At 42.9% G+C, this 14,692-nt stretch overlaps 1 pseudogene across 1 annotated transcript; it reads left to right on the top strand.

Annotated features, from left to right (window-relative positions):
- Window positions 1-4,723: 4,723 nt before the first annotated feature.
- LOC147889457 (UDP-glycosyltransferase 85A3-like) lies at window positions 4,724-6,404 on the top strand (annotated as a pseudogene). Its single transcript, XR_015542935.1, has 2 exons — window positions 4,724-5,205; window positions 5,371-6,404. The product of XR_015542935.1 is annotated as a UDP-glycosyltransferase 85A3-like (transcript).
- Window positions 6,405-14,692: the final 8,288 nt, after the last annotated feature.

Genomic DNA, 14,692 nt, shown 5'->3' with positions numbered 1-14,692 from the left:
AAGTAATCTACTAGACAATAAAGATGAAATTTGTGGCCACAAGGCAAATAGTAATAGCTAGTACAATTATCAACAAACAAGCATTGGCATATTGGGCACAAGCAATTGTCTAGGCTATCGGAGGGAGGGGGTTCCACGGCATATGGTTGTGACGATGGATGGTGATAAATAGCTAACCACACCTCCATGGTTGCATCTCCAATTAGTGTCACACGTGCCTCGTGGGCCTCTTGCCGCAACCACATGTTGAGGTCCTCCAAGCTCTTCAATTGGGCATGTAGAGCAATATTCTCGTTCTGCAACTCTAGCTCGATTTGCAGTCTTTCAGTCTCTAAGCATTGGACCTGCTCAAACCGGGCCACATTCTCTTCGCGAAGTTGCAACACTTGTTGCTCCAATGGGCCATGTGCACCCTCCAATGCCATAGACAATTGGGATTGGGTGATTGTCACTTCTGTATGACCACGCGTACGCTTGTCCTTGTACGAGGAGAAGTCCACCTGTATACCCTTAATGAATTGCACGTACAAGAATTTGGCAAAGTACATCACCACTTCATTATGGTGTGGGGGCTTTCCATATACCTCGATGTAGATATCCCTAGCATTTTGTCGAATCCATTCGTCTTGCCAATTGCTTATCTTCCACCTCCCGTGCTGGTCTAAATCTTGGGTTTGGGTGCTTCCATCTCCCTCTATTCTTCTATGTCTCCTCGTCTAACTGCTTGAGCCTGCCTCTTCATCTGCCTCTAATGGCCAGATTGCATGGAGCTCTTGTTTGGAGACCAGCTTGTGTACTTCTTTCCATTGCATGGCTACAAAACCAACACCCATGGTGTCAATTGCTATTCAGATACTTATTGGCAATATCTTTAAATAAAAATTGAATTATTAAACATACAGACCTCCAGGTTGAGCGTACACAGATGTACATGCAATAGTCTTTGGTACATGCTCGGGCGCTGTGTTGGAAACCCTACGTAGTCGCTCGAATTGTAACCGTTGATGCTTGGCACGTCGTGCCTCCTCTTCAGTCTCCTCTTGTGTCAATGGGCGCTTGCCTGCTCTTCTGGAGACTTCCTCCTCCCTGTGCAGAGGAGGAGTATCCTCTCCTTGTGACATTTTTTGAAAGTGCAGTGCGGATACTGTAGTTCAGATAACTCAGTATAGATAAATGCCCTGAGTGTAGTATGCAAAGTCTGCATGCATCAAAATCAATATTTGTGAGTTCATCTTGTGTGAGATAGGACACAAAACGTACAATATACTTGATGAAGGATGAAGATGTTACAAATGCCATGCAAAATGTATATGTTGCAATCTTGAATGAATGCTTTCAAATGTTGCAATGGTCACAAAATATAAAAGGTTGTACATCCACAACATAAATGACATCTTTTTTTACTTACAAATGCTTTCAAGGCCAATAATTTTATTTTTCAACAAGAAGTTTATTACAATAAGATTGACAGACACATGGTGTCTCAAAAATATTACAAGGCAAAAAATTTGGCTTATGTTGCAAGCGTAAGGGCAAGAGACATCTCTTCCATAGGCCTCATAGCCAATTCTCCCTCACATTCCACTCTCTTTAACAAATCAATGGTCTCCGCAGGCGGCTTTTTGTGATCGGCAATGCGATGCATCATTGTTCATGTGCATGACGTTTAATGGCATTAAAAACATGAGAGGGAGGCATTTTTTGATCATTCTCAAGGTAACCCTAGGCATTTTCAAAAAATTGAATCATCTCAACAATGATCCATCCGAAAGCATAGGTATTTGCATGGCATGTATATCTTCCTCTTAAGGCTACTTCTTGTAGCTCCGGTGCAAGCCACTTTTTTTGCCCATGCTCTTCCTCTTTCCTACGAACTCTCTCAGCAAAATTGGCATCTGTCTCCAAAGACTGCTTCTTCATATGCTTGAATGCTTTTGACTCTCTGAGAAGTCCATGGCCATCCCCCAATCTATGATGCCCACTCGGCATCTAGACTTTCCAACAAAATCCAATAAGATGTTGCATGGGTGCAAGTCTGTGTGCATCCACCTTCCTGCATGCAACCTTGCCAAACCATCCACAAGTGCATGGATGATATGCTTTTGACTCTCCGAGAAGTCCATTGGCATCTAGACTTTCCAACAAAATCCAATAAGATGTTGCATGGGTGCAAGTCTGTGTGCATCCACCTTCCTGCATGCAACCTTGCCAAACCATCCACAAGTGCATGGATGATATGGAGGAGATTCTCACAAAAGAAATTGATTTGAGCAATATCTTCCTTCTCCAATGTAGATGGGACTTCCTCGCTTGATGTGGCCATCAGATCCGCTCCTCCTCTTAGAACATGGTGGAAGTAGCATGTGAACCTGCCCTAGTCCATTGGCAGAATCTGAAGAAACTGCAACAAGCTACCACAAGTTAAAGTAAGGTATGATGGTCCACAGTGGCTCTTCTTAGGTTGCTACGATCACACGTACAAGGACTGGGTGTAAAATCTGCATGACTTGTTCTCTCCTTGCTTCTTGTGTACGTGTCCCAATATTGCCCTTGTACTTCTTTCCGACATATTCCACGTATATGGCAACCCTGCAGCTCCTACCAACCGCACTTTAAAAACAGTGTCATAGGACCCTGAGCCGATTTTCTTGCCTACATGGATCTCCCTCTCTGTGACAGGCTAAGAATGACACTCTGTCCATGTTACTAGCCAGATGTTGTGCACTTTGAACCTCATCCCTCTTAATGGTTGAGAGGGTGTAGAGGCTAGCTGCTCTTCTCCTATAGCCAAGGACGTAGCTCACCCATAAGCTACTACAGCCTTCTTTTCCTAGCTCTTAGCCACTATGACACGGCGATTTAAAGCAACGGCCTTACTCTTGTGCTTGGCCTATACACTTGTCCATTGCATCAACTTGAAGACATCAAACTCTTGTGTAAGAGTAGGGTGTGCATTTCATGCTTTGTTGAAGTGGGTCTCTACATTCCCAATAAAGCTATCAACCCAAAGCATGGCATCTATCTCCCATTGCACCCGGCTCTCGCAAGGTCATTCTGACCTTCAGACTTCAAACAAGTCTTAGCATCACCAAGAATCCTCCTCTTCATAGTGCTAACTCCCTCTAAATTAGATAGGGTTGGCTCCATCTCACTCTCCTCCATGTTGCACATCCTAATAAAAAAGTGTTCAGATATGCCAGGGTGACCGTTGTGCATTTATGTCACCGACTTGTTAGCTACAGATGCGGTTGGTACACCGCCCATGAATAATAGCTGGATGACAGCTATCTTTATGTACTCTAGTTAGTGGCTTAGTTAGTATGCCACCTTAGTTAGCAGAGTTTGGTTTGAGACCCACATATAGGGTTCACCTATTCTTCTGTACTTAGAGTTCTTTTGGCTTTCACAACTAAGAAGAGGAAAACTGTTTTTAGCCTCCACCTTTGTATATATTCCCCCATTGTGTATGTGAGAAAGCTGCAAGTGAGACTCCTTCCTTCTCTCCCACTCTCTTCATATGGTATCAGAGCTCGGTTCGTGGTAAGGACCTCAAGAAAGCAAACCAAGTTCACGGTGTCCTAGTAAGAGGATCAGTGTTGCTTTCCTTTTTTTTTGAGTTTGGGAGCAAATCTCTGCAGGTAGCACAGTCGAAAAGTGCAAGAGTCCATTGTCTCAGATTGGGACACCCTTCCGGTGTGGCGAGAGGGCAGTACATGCTACGGGTCGGTGAAAAGTTATCGCAAAAACTACATCGTATGCCTATGCGTAAAGATATTGGGAGTGACAGAATCATTCTTATTGCTGTTGATGCATAATCATCACTAAGAAGTGACTGTGTGATCAAATACCACTTTCGTCAGTTTTGCAAATTTGCCCTTGTGAGGCAGAAGTTGTGTTTTTTGCAGTGACAGAATATTTTACAGTGTTCTATAATGGCGTCTGATGCTCTTTCACAAATTGTCACTGAAAAGCTTGACAAGAACAACTTCCAAGCATGGAAGTTTAGAATGACGAATTTCCTTAAGGGAAAAGGCTATTGGGAGTTCATTACTAGAGCTGAACAAGAACCAATTATTCCTAATGTTCCCAATCAACGGGAGTTGCAGGCATTTAAAGGCTGGCATGAGAGAGCCGAAAAAGTTATGTACTAGCTGTCTATCAGTATTTCAGATTCTATGATTGTGCATATTCAGGATGCAAGCATGCCGAAGGAGGCATGGGATACTTTGACAAAAATGTATAGCACAAATACGCAAGCCAGGAAAATGCAGCTCAAGTAGGAGTTGCATAATGTGTAGAGAGAAAATATGAGCATCAATGACTACCACATGAAGGTGAAGAAGATTGCAGATGCACTTGCTTCTATTGGGTCGCCAATGGAAGATGATGATTTAGTTTCTATGACCTTGAATGGTCTAGGAAAGGATTATGCATAATTCCGAACATCCATTGCCATCCGTGAGAATTTTCCTGATTTTGAGGAGTTGATTGCTCTTCTAATTTTTGATACTGTTATAGCACAATACAAACAAATGATAAGGAATCTAAGGACCTTGAGGGATACTCTCTCTCTCTCTCTCCCTCGTTAAGACATTTTCTAGATTTAGGGGAGTACACTCTTGTAGGAAAGATACATAAGGAGGTAGAAAAACAAAGAGAGTTAGATGCTTAGCTCTTGCCAATGGAGACTAAGAGTTCTTCCCGTGCATCTTGTGGGGAGGGGATGCATGGAGTGGTGGTGCCATACCCAATGCAAGGCCACATAAACCCATGTCTATCCATAGCGAAGGCGTTGGATGACAAAGCACATAGCGTCCAAGCTACCATCTTTGGAAAGTGATGAGTCTTGTGCCATCAGATTTGTGAGCATTCCTGATGGGCTTTCCCCCTCGCACCCTCGTGGAGGAGGAGGAGGAGGCTATGGAGCTTCCGCTCTTCCTCGTGGAAAAGGCTCTGCCTTTTTCTCCACCCTCGAGTCCATGCACGGTATGCGCAATGCCTTCGAGGAGCTTCTCCCTCACCTCCTCCCTCCTGCTTCCACCCTTCCTTCTTTCCTCTTGGCCGATTCCTTCGTTACCTGGTCTCACGACGTTGCCACCCGTTTTCGTATCCCCTGGTTCGTCTTCTACACCACAAATGCTCACGCCCTCTCCATCGACCTCCACGCGCCTGCCCTCGTCGCAGCTGGATTGGCTCCTGTTCAAGGTACGCTGCTTTTGTGCTTTCGACACCTCAATCAGACGCTGTCGTTCCACAGTCTTGGACGTGGATGCATCAAAGCTCGTGGATTTTCCATATATGCTCGCTTGCATTTTTAGAGCAATCGATGGGTCCATGGATTCTCCACTTAACCTTGCTTGTCTTTGGCAGACCCCGATCTCATCATCGATTCCATTCCTGGTATCCTACCTCTGCGTTCCGGAGATCTACCTCGTTCGGTCGGACTCCTTCCGAATTTTGCAATGGATCAGGTGAAACATATGCACGAGGCAGCGGGTGTCATCCTCAACACCGTGTACGATATTGAAAGCACAACTCTGGATGCTATTGTAAAGAGTGGTCTTCACGTTTACCCGATTGGCCCTCTACTGCTCCTGTCTGGCTCTTCTCCGTGTCGTACGGGAACTCTTGGCTTATGGCCAGAAGATAGAAATTGTCTACAGTGGTTAGATACTCTCCCCCAGGCCTCTGTTTTATACGTTTCGTTCGGAAGCATGGCCACTATGGATGTCGCACAAATGAAAGAACTTGCAGAGGGTCTAGAAGCAAGCGGGCAGTCCTTTCTGTGGGTCATTCGGCCGAACACGGCGGAGTGTGTCTCAGACGTGGTGCCAGAGGGCTTTTTAGAGCGAACAAAAGATTGGGGCCGCATCATTTCATGGGCTCCTCAAGTGGAGGTACTGTCACACGTATCGGTGGGCGGTTTTCTTACGCATTGCGGGTGGAATGCGATAACAGAGAATCTTTCAACAGGGGGACTTCCGATGATATGCTGGCCTCATGGTGCAGAGCAAAACCTGAATGCGAGGATGCTGGTGGACGAGTGGAAGGTTGGGGTGGAGCTGCGAGGAGACGAGGGGGTGGTGAAGAAGGGGGAGGTGGAGCGGGCAGTGAAGCAATTGATGGAAGGAGAGGAGGGAATTGAATTGAGGAAGAGAGCCCTGGAGCTGAAGGAAACTGCGTGTCGGGCTGTGGGAGATGGAGGCTCTTCTAAGAATTACGTAGATGCTTTGGCTCTAAGTATCGCCGAGACTTTAGCACCTAAGTACCATAGGTAGTTCAAACAATATTTATACATAAATGGTTTTCTATCATATAATAGGACCCCCCAAGCGTGAAAAATCAATTAATTAGTTACGGGTAGTTAAAGAAGTGGCAGCCTTCACCCACACGTATATGTGTGCTTTAAGGGCCCCTCTCCAACCATTACATCTAACACATGGACTTGGGGACTATAATCCCATATACAATGGTTGTAGACATCAAGAAGGATGATCTAGAAAATGGACGAATGTTAAAAAATACCTAGTTTGTTGTGAAGATTGATAAGTAGATTGCTGCACAAATGTGAGAAAACTTGAACGCTTTGAAGGCTTTTTTGAACTTTGTAAGGCTATCATAATCTTTTTTCTACTAGCTTTTTTGAACTCTGTAAGACTATCATAAATGTTTTTGAACTCTATAAGGCTATCATAAATCTTTTTGCTGCTAGCTTTTTAATATCAACCCTTGGAAGGTGTCTCCATTAGTACTTTTTTATGTGTAGTAACCAAATGACACATGCCACAAATATTTATTCCATCATTATCCATTTTGCTTGAACCTACAATTAAGTGGGCTTTTGATACATTGAAGGCTAGTAGACACATCCCACGCTTATAGTGAGATAGTATTGTGGACATAATTACCTATTATCCTTCACTCCCCAGTTATCTACATATTTAGATCACCTTCCAAATATGCTAAGAAAGCTCTTATTGTATAGCCTAAAGTCTATGTTGTGGCCCTAGCATCGCCAAAGCTCCTCATTGCATAGCGTGAGCCCACCACCTTGTGAAGATTGGTTTGTTATGCATTCAAATGCATATATGTACATTGTTTGAGACGATTGGAAAGGATTTATTTCACAAATATTTAAAATGCATCTCAGGGCTCTGAGATAGCAAAACATTGTAGTTGATTTCCACCAAATTCTTTGTAGATATCCGCATGGCCACACAAGGGATCCTGTGGGCTTGTTGTATACTTCAATGAAAATTTTGCGTGTCTATTTTTCTTTTAAGATACTTCATTTGTTGGCCTTTAAAAGAATTTTACAAAAATGTTATAATGCTCACTCCATGCACAAAGCCATTCTTAACGTAGGACTGCCAATCAGACACTTAGGGAGGAAAGCCTACCACCTGACATGGGAGAACCCTTGCATACATAGTAAATCCACCCTGTAAAATGCATAGATTCTAGTAGCAAGATCTAAATTTGACAAAGTAATGTGCTAATGCGCTACAAAATGGCAAAAGTGCCGAACTCCAAAATGCCAAATCCGTCGAGGCAATCTACTACAAAATGGCAGAAGTGTTGAAATATTGAACCACTAAATATTGTCCTATCCTACTATTGCTCCTCCTCATCCTCCTCGCCCTCGATCTCTAGTCTGTGTGCGGTCTCCTCATCACCCTCCTCGTCCTTGGTCTCTCTGCGTGTGCCTCATCTCTCACCCTCCTCTACTGGGTACCTAGTTGCTTCTTCCTCAGATCTCATCTCTCCGTTCGGATCTCTAGATGGGTCGAACATGCCTCCCTAAGAATGAAACAAAATAGAAAAACTAAGAGCGTTGATTGTAAGGCAATGGTCATAGTCAAATGATAACGAAGAGGAATATGGTATACTCACATGATGCACTGCCACCCTTTCCCAATCGATGTGGACTCCTTCTCTCTCCTTCTCCTTAAACCATGCCCTGGCTCCAATCCTGAAGGCCCTTCTATACTCCTCGTTGTCTGAAGGCCTTCCAGTCACCGATTCCTGTGGATCCAAATTCAATTAGTTAGATATGAATGACAAGACATTTGAACGATTGAACATATTAGAAATTTAGTAGAAGATAAATATATACTTACCACCCATGCCTTGTTGCCGAGTCTACCACTGCTCCCGGGATGCGTCAATTTTACAAGCAAAAACCTATGAGCGGATTTATCCGAGCGTGTTTTTCAAGAGATTTAAAAAATTATATTTCTTTAAAGAACATGGTTTTTACACTTTTATTTTCATTAGAACTAGATCCCTTTATCATAAAAACATACAGAATTGTCACTCAGTCAATTTTACATAACACAAATTTTCTTCTTCATAGACATCCTTTGTACCCTTGCCATTATCTTCAATAAGTGTTGAAAAATAATTCCGTTAAGAAACATCCCTCATAATCACTCTCAATGAAATAATATTATACATATATAATTACTTATTAAACACATTTATATCAATATGACAAGAGCTTTCTAGCATTTTAATACATAGATATTTATGGATATGTTTCTAAAGAAGTTTAAATTACTATAAATAAGTATTAACTCGGACTTATATATCACTCTCATATAATATATGTAATATTTTATACTAAAGATGAAAGATTTTTCAAAATATAACCACATAGATGTCCTCTAATGGGGTTTTTCAATCAATTTGAGTGGTTGAATGACTATATTTGGACATTGGATGTGAAAGTTATGCCACTTTTAAAAGTGTTGTCCATGGTAGTTTCGCCAGCGAAACTACCTTGGAAGACCTACTTCAAAGGGGTTTCGTTGGCGAAACTACCTTGATGGCTTACCTCAATGAGGTTTCTTTGGATAAACCCTTTCATAGGCTAGGTTGAGAGAGGATTTTAAATGTCACCCCCTATTAAGTAAAAGTTGTAAGAAGGATCATACCGGGAATTTTCATAGAGAAGTCTACTCTACATGTGGGTTTCTTAAAAATCCTCCCATTATGTTACTCACCATTCCCAAAGATTCATGTAAATATTTGTGTATAAAATAGATATTGCTATAATACTTTGCATATTTCTAAGTGAAACTAAGTTTTGTTCTTATCTATTTTTGCCATATTTTTACGAAGCCTTTTTTTTCCTTTGCTCAGACGCTCGAAAAATGCTCGTCCCCCTGCTCCCGAGGTGCAAAGGACCTATGGTCTCCAGGAGTATCCTCACTGCCCTCCGCTGAGGCTCAAACAGATCTGGATTCTCCCTGTAAAACTTCTTCTCTTTCTTTCAATCCTTCGGGTCCACCCACCCTGGCTTATACTTACCTTTGATTACAACATCCCTTAGTTTGTATCTACAAGACCTAAGGAGCTCCCCCATGCGAGTAAGCATGGCATTTGTTTCAAACTCAAACCCTTTAGGATTTGGAAATTGTCTCTTGAGGGCTTCTATGCAACCTTCCTTGGATTTATTGTCCTATTGTTTCCAAGGTTTGAATATATCATTGGGGAAGTGGGTGCTCACCAGCCTCCTCATGTATCTAGTGATCGCCTTGCCATCCTCGTCCTGTATAACCTCCCCAACACTGTTCACTTGTAGGAAAGGTCCTCCGGCAAAACAAAGTCCGAAGGATTCACGGTGGATGGAGTAGCAGAGCTATAGCAAGGGGTGGTGCGAGCACTTAAGGAGCGAGGAGTAAGGGAGGGAGTGGTCTCTGGGGTGCCGTGGCCTATGAGTGAAGAGGGCAAGGGACCTGACTAGTATTGCATTTCATGAGGAAGTGGAGACTTGTAGGGATGTGAGTGTGCAGACTCGTCTACATCCCTCGAGCCACCACAGTAGCCTCGACCCTTACTACTCTTTTTGGACCTACAATGGGTACGCCCATGTGATGACCCATTGGTCGAAGGGGCTACAGGGGACAATTGTTGAGTAGATAAAGCCATCGATGTCCCTGATCTAACCCTAAGAGGTGTAGGAGAGGGAATAGCTGAGGTCCCCTAGGACACAGAGAGAAAATCTTGTTGCCTCCATGTCGCTCACAGATGTGACAAACTCGTCGGGACTCCCCATGAAGCCATGCCCTGCTAGCAAAGGAGTTCCCCGAGGGGTAGTCGCAGGGGTAGGCCCAAGAGGATTTGACCCATGGGGAGTCACCTAGGGGTAGTCATAGAGGTTAGCTCAGTGGAAAGAAAGTCCTCAAGAGAGTACATACAATGACGTCTACTCCTACGAGGGGCTCTGTACCCTCCAGACGTGCGACATGCTGACATGTCTTATTTGGGGGGATTGGAAAAACACAGACACAAACATGAAAACAAACACAAACAAAAGAGGGTAAGAAGCGAAAAGACAAACAAAAGAGCTGGTAAGAGCAGGTAAGAAGCAGAAAGACAATTTACTTAAAAGACAATACTTACACTTAACTTAAACAACAATTTAGTACTTGATACTCAAATTCAATCTACTAAAACTATGAAAAGATAATTTACTTAAGACTTCATCATATATTATCATATATCTCCATAGGTTACATTACCATATATATCCAAAAGAGTATTTATGTACCAAATTTGGGTCCAAAAGAGTGTTCAGGTACAAAATTTATATCCAAAAGAGTTTTCACATACAAAAATACTCGCAAAAGTAGTATTGTTAAACAAAATTTATCTCCAAAAGAGACATTCTCCAAAAATGCCAAAAGAGAGGAGGTTTACTGTGGGGGTTAACTGTGCCTTTACCCCGGTTATGTACAATACTCAAACACATATATAAATGAATGAAAAAGAAGATTAGGGTGTTTTGCACCCACCAAAACTTGTGTGGCTCTCTGTTTCTCTCTCTCCCTCTTCCATTCTTGCTTCCATTGAGAGCACTCTCAACTGGTAATTAGGGTGTTTTGCACCCACCAAAACTTGTGTGGCTCTCTGTTTCTCTCTCTCCCTCTTCCGTTCTTGCTTCCATTGAGAGCACTCTCAACTGGTATCAGAGCCCGGGTGATCTAGCTGAGCGTGCGTGAATGCGTGAAGCTTAGCAGCTCTATGGGAGGAAGGAGAAGCTCTCTGGGAAGCTTTGTGGGTGACTTTACTTGCATCCAAGTGTGTAGAGACCTTGGAGGAACCTTTGGAAAAGTCACTTTGGTTTTGCGAAGTGGTTTTGAGAGCCTGTTAAGTGTTTTCAAAGAAAAAGTCGTTTTTTGAGCTTTTCCCTGTTTCGTTTGATGACAGAGACTCTGTATTGACTTGTAGAGGCAACTATTGCTTGCTTTTGGTGTCCATTTCACTTCAGGAGCTTGGAAACACCTTCATTCTTGAATCTGGGATCATTTCATTAGATTTCTGACTCACTGTGTCAGTTTCTGTGTTTTCCTACCTGGGTGTTGGAACTCAAGTTTGGAGCAACCATTTGTAGATTTGTCAGTTCTGGTGGACTCAGGAGGTCCTAAAACTTCTATGTTGCTCATCATTCGCACTCCGGTGGAGTTTACAAATAGCTCTATTTCCAAAAACGTTTTTTAGTCCGTGTGTTGGACCCAGTGATTGAGACCACGGTTTCCAAAACCGTCTGCCCCATTGCATTCCGGATGCCGAAAAACCCCTACCTGTCAGTTCTTACGTGATTCGGTGGAGGATTTTTAGAGTTATAGATCTCTGTGTATTCGATTTTGTCTCTCTATTATCATTTTTCATTCTAAGGTTTTGAAACCTTAGATTTATGCCACATGGCAGTGGATAAGTGTTGACTCCCATTTCTCACTCATCGGTTGGGATTTTGAAGTTCAGGCAGAAGAGAGATATTTGCAAATTTTCTTGCTGAGTCCGATTATGCAATGGCGCCCATGTTTTGAGGCATCTCAGGTTCTATTTTCAGTAGCGGTCATTACTGTGGGACTATGATTTCTTGAGCATACCCTATGCAGATCACTTTGGTTGTAGTTTGAGTAGTGTGCGCTCATTTGTGGTGTGCATTGGGTTACAGTGGATGATTTATAGGCCATTTGGATGCATTGCGGTCGTTATTGGATGCGCAGATAGGCCCAAATTTCCTTGTGGGATGCTATTTTTATGGACACTTTGCACATGGATGCTATTTTATGCTGAGGGACAGCTTTGACACATTGCAGGTCATGCACTGATAGTGCTATGCTCTCTTGGATGAGATATTATTAATGCATATGCCAGTGGACGGTGTTTATGCTTGAGTCATTTGGCACTTATTGGCATTTTGGATTGCCTATGTCTAAGGATGATTGGAATGAGTTGGATGCATTAGCAAAATCTACTATTAGACTTCATCTTGTAGAGTCAGTTTATTTCACAGTAGTAAATGAGCAGACTACGGAAGATTTGTGGAAGAAACTGTGTGCCACTTATGAGAAGGAAACTACCTCTAATAAAGTTTACCTCATGAAGAGGTTGTTTGAGGTGCAGATGAAGCAAGGGGTCTCCATTGCTTCTCACTTGAATGAATTCAATATTATTTTCATCCAGCTTCAGGCTCAGAAGATGAATTTTGATGCGGAGACTAAGGCAATATTTCTCTTATGTTCATTGCCATCCTCATGGGATACCTTCCATACAACTGTCAATAACTCTGCACCTGGTGCAGTACTGAAATTTGATGATGTTGTGGGTAGCTTGTTGGCCGAGGAGATTCTAAAGACGAAAGTCTATGGACGGCAACAAGCAGGATGCAGCCTTAAATGTGCAAAGGGGCAGATCACAGTTCAGGGGGAAGTGCCAAGAAAGAGGGAAGTCTCCTAGCAAATCCAAGGCACGGAACATTGAGTGTTACCACTGTGGGCCATATGAAAAAGGATTGCTACAAGCTGAAAAGAGAGCAAAAGGATAAGAAAAAGAATGCAAATTGGGGTGCAAATCAAAAGGAAGAGAGTCCAAGGGAGGACAAAGGAAAAGTGAAGATCGAGGAGATCAATGCAGTCACACATGATAGTGACAATGATGTTCTCTTCATGTCTAGTTTATCTGCAGAGTTGCTTACCACTTCAGATGATGCATATTCACAGGATTGGATTTTGGATTCTGGTGCTTCATTCCATGTTACTCCCCATAGGGAATGGTTCTCCACTTATGACAGTGGAAAGACAGGTTGTGTGCATCTTGGAAATGACTATGCATGTGACATAGTGGGAGTAGGTGACATAAAGTAATCTTTTGCAAATGGGTCTACATTTATTTTGAAATATGTGAGACATGTGCCTAAGTTGACCAAGAGTCTTATTTCAGTGGGTCAGCTAGATGATGCTGGTTTTCACACCGCTTTTGGCTTTCTAAGTTGGAAAATTGAGAAGGGCTCTATGCTTTTGGCCACGGGTGCCAAGTATGGGACTTTGTATCCCTTACATGTATCAGGGGTATTTGATCATGTTGTTGCAATAACCGAGTAGCCAAGCACTTCTTTGTGGCATTGCAAGTTGGGGCACATGAGCCAGAATGGAATGAAACTCTTATGCCATTTGGGTTACGTACCGCATTTGAGTTTCTCTGATTTTGAATTTTGTGAGCATTGTCTCTATGGGAAGCAGATTAAATCAGCCCATAAAAGAAGGGGAAAGAAAGAGTTGAAAAGCTTGATTTGGTGCATTCAGACATATGTGGTCCCATGCCTACACGGTCATTAGGCAGGGCTGAATACTATGTGACATTCATTGATGATGCAACTAGGAAAGTGTGGGCTTATGCTATAGCTTGGAAGAGTGATGTGTTCCAGGTATTTCAGAAATGGCTGGCCTTGGTTGAGAATCAGTCAGGTAGAACGCTTAAATGCCTACGGACTGACAATGGTGGAGAGTATCTCTCTCATGACTTTTAGCATTTCTGTGATACACGTGGGATTAAGAGGGAGCTCACATCCCCTCATACTCCAGAGCAAAATCCAGTTGTAGAAAAGATGAACCATACCATTCAAGAAAGGTTGCAATGCATGCTTTCCAATGCAAATCTTTCTGGTGGTTTTTGGGCTGAGGCAATGAAGACTGCAGTGCATGTGATCAATAGATCACCTAGTAAAAGTTTGGATGGTGGTATTCCTGAAAAGGCATGGAGTGGCAAGAAGCCCTCTTACTCTCATTTGCGTATATTTGGGTGTGAGTCATATGCACATGTGTCAAAAGAGCTTCAAAAGAAGCTAGATCCTAAGTCTAGGAAATGCATCTTTCTGGGTTATGGTGAAAGTGGAGAGATGGGCTATCATCTCTGGGATCCAGAAGCAAAGAAGATCATATGCAGCCATGATGTAGTCTTCAATGAGAAGAAGATGCATAAGGCACCCATGAGGGATGTGGAAATGAGGAGAATTACTTTCCAGGATGTGAATCCACCTGCATATGTTGATAGACAGCAAGCTGTCCATGCACCAAATGTGCAAGAAATGGTACCACCAAGTACTCCCACAGGTATACAATCAAGGGTAGATGATGGATCATCTATTGGTGGAAATGATGAGCCAAATGTGGCTGATATGCAAGTGGGACAACAAGCTGAAATGCCCTTGAGAAGATCATCTAGAGTGTCTAGACCGCCTGATAGATTTGTTCTAGGGGTAGACTATGTGATGCTTACTCATTGCGGGGAGCCTTCTTACTACAGAGAGGCTATGATGTGCGAGGATCAACGCAAGTGGGAGTATCCTATGCAATCAGAGATGAGTTCACTTATGAAGAATAAGACTTGGGACTTGGTTTCT

This window comes from Dipteris shenzhenensis, chromosome 20 (genome assembly GCF_047967505.1).
Source record: "Dipteris shenzhenensis isolate YYH24624 ecotype China chromosome 20, Dip_SZ_1.0, whole genome shotgun sequence".
In the NCBI taxonomy this organism is placed as follows: Eukaryota; Viridiplantae; Streptophyta; class Polypodiopsida; order Gleicheniales; family Dipteridaceae; genus Dipteris; species Dipteris shenzhenensis.
Note: the sequence above shows the minus strand (reverse complement) of the source record. Positions and strands in the feature narration are given on the sequence as shown.